Here is a 6,207-nt window from a genome sequence, read left to right as displayed (position 1 = left end):
ACACACACACCCGCCACCCAAGAGGGACACATATGCTAGGTCAAATTGGATTCTTCAGGGACCAACAGACAAATAAATAGCCTGGTTTTAAACAGGCTCAGGGCCTTCTTCCTAATCCAACAGACAGGACCCCAAGGTCCATGGAAGGTCCCAATCCTTAGGGAAGAGTTGCAAGGATTGGGCCTACTGAAGCCCTGTAAGACTAGGTGATTGTTCTGATCTGAGGCTGTTATAAACTTGTGATCACAAGGAATCCCCTTGGGTTGTATACTGAAGGACTACTCCTGTTAGAGTCCATGTTAGGGTTATGGTGATCTCTGGCAAGCTTATGAGCATGTGTGTAGGTTCTTATTGGTTTAAATGTTTTCTCTGAAGTGCTTTTATCTTAAGAATAAAATAGGTTTGCATAAAAGAGCTGTGTGATAACTAACTGTGGGCAGTCACACTGTTAACCATTTCAGAAAAGAAAGCAGGCAGGTGTGTTTGGACAGCCTGTCTCTGCTGGGAATTACATAGGTAAGGCAGGAAACTGCATCCTGGAAATACCCCAGTAAGAAGGAAGTGAGATGCAGGTCTCCATCCAAGAAAGGCAACATCTGGGGAGCTGGAAGCCTGAGAACGAGTGCCCTTGCTGGATCACTGAGGAGAAATACAGTTGCAATTGTCCTGAACTGTGACAGTTTTCTGTTCCGCATATTGAATTATATTGATGACACTCATGACTCTGTCTGAGATGTGGGAACTTAGAACAGAGAAAATTAAAATAAGGGAAATCAGATTTCTGTGAATACATTGGGCAGGCTTATAGTTTACCTCAGTGTTTCCCAAATGGTGGGTCCAGACCCAACAGTGGGTCACACATACTGCAGAGGCACTCCCCCTTTTACCTCCCCACTCTCACTTAACCTCTGTAGCAGGCAGCAACATGGGGAGCGGGATCCAGATATCAGGGAGCGCCACCTGGGCAAATGCAAGGAGGGACAGGCTGGTGACTGTCCGCTCTCTAGCTGCTTCCTCAACGCTGCTGCATGGATCCTGCTCTCACGTCCCCAGGGCAACAGGCAGTGGAATGGGGAGCAGGATGCGAGCAGCAGGATGGCGGAAGCAGCCAAAGCCAACAAGCAGTCAACAGCCTGGTAGGGATCACAGCTACAAGGAGAGAAGGGCTGGTTGGGGCTGCAGGCAGAGGCAAGGCCATGAAAGCGAGAGCAAGGGTGCTGGAAAGAGCCAAACAGGAACCTTGGAAAGGGAGGGAGGAACAGTGATAACGGTGGGGGCCCCAAGAAAGACAAAATAAAGTTGGTGGCTCACCTTACTAAAAAGTTGAGGAACCACTCCTTCAACTGGTCCATCTGACTTTGTGGTAACATGTTGCCCTACCTATATCAAATTACAGTCACAAAGCACCCCTGGAACTCCTGCTCCCTCCTTTACAGGAGCATAGTTTAGAATTTCCCTTATTGTATGAAGAGCTGTCACCATAACTTATTCTAACAGATCAGTATGTTAAATTTCCTAGATTCTCAATAGCTTCTTCTCTACAGATCCAATCTACAGTCACCAAGGCTGGCTTAGACTTGCTGGGGCCCAGGGCCAAAGCCCAAGCCCGAGAGCTTCAGCCCTGGGCAGTGGGGCTAAGGTTACAGGCCGCCTTCCTGGGGCTGAAGTCCTTGGGCTTTGGCCCCCACCCCACTGGGGTGGCAAGGCTTGGGTGGGCTCAGGCTTCATTCCCACCTCCTGGGGTTCTGTAGTAATTTTTGTTGTCAAAAGGAGGTCGCGGTGCAATGAAGTTTGAGAACCCCTGCCCTAGTCTGTTGGGTCTTGGAATGAGGAGAGTGGGTGACTCAATCCTTTTGAAAGCTAGTTAGATATACTGAGTAGCCATTCCATATTAGCTCTGGCACAAAATAATCTACGGTTGTTGCAAATTAATCTTCTTCCTATGGGATCCAAGTCCCTGGACAAAAAGACTAGGCAAATTGTGCATTAGGCTTTAAAGAAGGATCCACTGGCTTAATTTCTCCTACCTCCATCTCCTCTGAATGTATTCCGTTGTCCCCACTTAAGAGTTGTCACTCTTCTGATACATCAGGTGGAGATACTCCCGCAAATAGTGTCCTGCTTCTGCAGCCAGGTTTATGCACCATGCTCAAATTTCATAATGATGCAATTTTCTTTTTTTCCTCAACTTTGAACACTGGTTTGTCCAGTGGCTCTGTAAAGATTTCTGCTTGCACAGTGCTCTTTAATCTAGCAGACATAGGCATTACCAGATCTAATGGCTACAAACTGAAGCTAGATAAATTCAGACTAGGAGTAAGGTGCAAATTTTTACCAGTGAAGGTAATTAACCATTGGAACAATTTACCTAGGGATATGCTGTATTCTCCAACTCTTGAAGTCTTAAAAAGGTATCTAACTTTGATTTAAAAAGGTATGTTCTAAGTACTCTCCCCATCAGACAGTCTTCATAATGGGTGTTCCTCATCTCCATAGCAACTGACGAAGCAACTTGGTCTATAGCCTGGACTCAGGACCAGCCCTCAGGAAAAGCTTTCCAGAATTCTCCACCTGCACACTGTACACTCAGCAGACTCCAGGTCTCCCTTTGTAGTAAAGCTTCCACGGGATTTTAAAAAGATTTTTAATAGAGCTGTCGATTAATCAAACTAAGCTCACATGATTAACTCAAACAATGGCAATTTTAAAAGTTTATTGCTCTGTTAAACAATAGAATACCAATTGAAATTTATTAAATATTTTTGGATGTTTTTCTACATTTTCAAATATATTAATTTCTATTACAACGCAGAATACAAATTGTACTGTGCTCACTTTATATTATTTTTATTACAAATATTTGCACCGTAAAACTGACAAACCAAAGAAATCGTATTTTTCAGTTCACCTCATACAAGTACTGTAGTGCAATCTTTGTCGTGAAAGTGTAATTTATAAATGTAGATTTTTTTGTTGTTACATAACTGCACTCAAATACAAGTCCACTCAGTCCTACTTCTTGTTCAGCCAATCGCTAAGACAAACAAGTTTGTTTACATTTACGGAACATAATGCTGCCTGCTTATTATTTACAATGTCACCTGAAAGTGTGAACGGGTGTTTGAATGGCACTTTTTTAACCAGCGTTGCAAGGTATTTATGTGCCAGATATGCTAAACATTTATATCCCCCTTCATGCTTCGGCCACCATTCCAGAGGACGTGCTTTGATGATGCTCGTTAAAATAATGCGTGAATTAAAATTTGTAACTGAACTTCTCAGGGTAGAATTGTATGTCTCTGGAAAGGCACTTCCGATTCTTAAACCTGGGGTCGAGCGCTGTAGCTATTTTTTTTAGCAATCTCACATTGGTACCTTCTTTGCGTTTTGTCAAATCTGCTGTGAAAGTGTTCTTAAAGCGAACATATGCTGGGTCATCATCCGAGACTGCTATAATATGAAATATATGGTAGAAAGCGGGTAAAACAGAGACCTATTTCTACCTAAGCACTAAAAGGTCTTCATTTCTCTGCCTAAGACTAAGCCTTCTGTGGCCTCTTTAGGAAAGGTCAAAGTTATACCAGCTAACAGAGTACTTCTGTCAAGCTATAGACGGGAGAAAGAGACCATATAGCAGCTATAGCCCTAAGAATACTGGCTGCATTCACTTGGGCTCAACTGGAAGGCAATGCATAAAACAACACCAATATGTAACATCTACTTTCAACTACCCAACTCCAATTTACTATACGTTCAAAAATTAAAAAGATGCATCTTGGAGACAACTATGGCTCCACTTGAAGAAATTGCAAATTGTATGCTAAACCCCCAATAGCCTTCCAAATATTTTTATGGTAAGATCTTTGGGGAGCATAGAGATAAAGCAGACTCTGAGACTTTAGCTAAGGGGATACATCGCTACCTCCATCCAGTGAGTAACTCTTCCAACTACCTTAGCTCAGCAAGTTTTCCCTTTGAAGCCACTGCTTCCTCAAGTATTTGTGTAGTGACTACACACTAGGACAGTGGTTCCCAAACTGTGGGGCAAGCCCCCCTAGGTGGACATGGAGGAACATTCGGGGGGAGGAAGGTAAAGAGGGGGCCAGCCCCCACGGAGGGTAGGGAAGGAGCACTACCCAGCCCTGCTCTGCCTCCAACCCAGCTCCGGCACCAGCCACAACTCCACTCTGCCCCCAACCGAACTCCATCCCCAGCCCAACTCTGTCCTCATTCCCTCTCTGCCACCAGGCCAGCTCCGCCTCTAGCCCCTGCTCCTCCCCCATTCCCAGTTCAGCCCCCAGCTCTGCCTTCAGCCCAAGCTCCTTTGCTGAGCCAACTGTGTAGTAATAGAGGGGGGTGCAGACAGATTCCAGTACTGATAAAGGTAAAGGTGGGGTGTGACAGAAGTGTGGGCACCTCTGCATTAGGAGGCAGCCATTGCTATCTTTCTTGAGGGCTGGAAAACCATCCAACCCCAAAAGCTTCTCTTTTTTTGGGCTTCCCAAGTCTTGGCAGAATCTCCTTCAATGACAGGCACTTCAGGGTGCATTTTCATCGGTCATCTTGGATTAAACTATCTCAGAAAATGGGTGCTTGAGATAGTCAGAGAAGGATATAAAATAGAACTCACTCATTGTCCCAGGGACAAGTTTATCCTTGCCACCAAAGTAAATTAAAATAAACCAAACACTATCAACAAGACCCTTTGTAGCATCAAAAGATTAAGGGTGTAATAGGACAGTCCTAAGCCTGGGGCTCAGAGCAAAGATCTGATTTGCCTCTAGTTGCCATGGAAAAAATGGAATCCCCATTGTGAAGACTAACATAAAAGGTCCTAGAATGAAAATTAGGGTAAATTAAAAAATGATTTTAATGAAAAAAATATTTTATTTAAATCAGATTTATTAAACAACGTTTTTGTTCATTTTCAATTGCTTTTGAATTTCTATACAAACAGCTTGACAAGTCACAAGTAAAAAATTAATCGCTTAATAAATAAGAAATGCATCATTCACCATTTTTACCATAAAAATATAAAAATTAAGAATCTGAATAAAGGTATGTTGAGCTAAATAATTGCTTAAAAAAAACATATTGTGTACCCTTCTGATTAGAAAAAAGAAGCCCCAAATTTTGTGTAAAGGCTATATTTAGTTGCAAATCAACTTGCATTAATGGTTACCAACAAATGAAAATCAACTTCTCTTTAAGAAAATAACTAAAAAGTATAAATGCTAAACATTATTAAAATCAATTATTTAAATTCATGTTACCTGCTTTTGTATTTAAATTATTATTAAAATTGGTGATTTCAATCAATCACCCTAATAAAATTTCAAAGATTAGATGGAATTTTTGCAATATTTCAACCAGAAGTTATGGACTTGCTCCAGGAATTACTAAGTGAAATTCTATGGCTTGTGTTATACTGGAGGTCTGATGAGATAATCATAAGAGGTCCCTTCTGGTGTCAAAATCTATTAATTGTTTTCTACTCAAATATTTGAAATATGCCATAAATTATGCAGCTAGCATATATGCCTTAATCCTATGAAGCTTTCCTGCCTATTGCCAGGTCCCCATGGCTCTGCCTACAAAGCATCAAAACTGGCTAGGGAAAGATCTGAAGCAAATCAAGCTGCCGAGTTCTGCATGATGTATTTTTTCCCCAAACCCTCACAGTATCATCATCAGGTTACTCTGGTTTTGCATCATTGTTAAAGTGATCTAAAAATCATAAAATATAACAGAAAAACAGGTGAAAACTAGATGAAGAAAAGTTGTCAGAAATGAAGTAGGCTATTTCCTTGCCCATGCACATTTTTCCTCCAGTATACTCTTCAGTATTTGTACAGTCCAATTTTAAATCATTCAAGTGAAAGTGATGATGGTGTCACAGATTTGCACTGGCACTGTTTTGCCCTTCCTCATATCATAACTGTAAATTCACAATGACACTTCTTGCTTACTAAAAAGAGAGCATTGTAGTAGAGTCATAGTGACATTTTCATAAGAAATTTGTGAGAAAGTTAACCATTCACTTCAGGGTATGTAACGGTCTTACAAAAGCAAATGACCAAAATTAGCAACTGTACATGCTCACTGGCTAATTTCTAAACTTAAGTACTTTAGTAATTCCAACTTTTAAAAATATACAGCAAATGGATTTGGCCTCTTCTAAATCTACCCAAAATATTGTTTTAAGAT

General features: G+C 41.5%; 1 protein-coding gene across 16 annotated transcripts in view; it reads right to left on the bottom strand.

The window, feature by feature from the left end:
* Positions 1-6,207, bottom strand: part of LRCH1 (leucine rich repeats and calponin homology domain containing 1) — a 253,247-nt gene that overhangs the window by 201,924 nt on the left and 45,116 nt on the right. The gene's annotated exons all lie outside the window — the stretch shown is intronic.

The sequence above is a fragment of the Chrysemys picta genome, chromosome 1 (assembly GCF_011386835.1).
Source record: "Chrysemys picta bellii isolate R12L10 chromosome 1, ASM1138683v2, whole genome shotgun sequence".
In the NCBI taxonomy this organism is placed as follows: domain Eukaryota; kingdom Metazoa; phylum Chordata; order Testudines; family Emydidae; genus Chrysemys; species Chrysemys picta.
The sequence above is the reverse complement of the archived record's forward strand: the minus strand, read 5'-3'. Positions and strand labels throughout refer to the sequence as shown.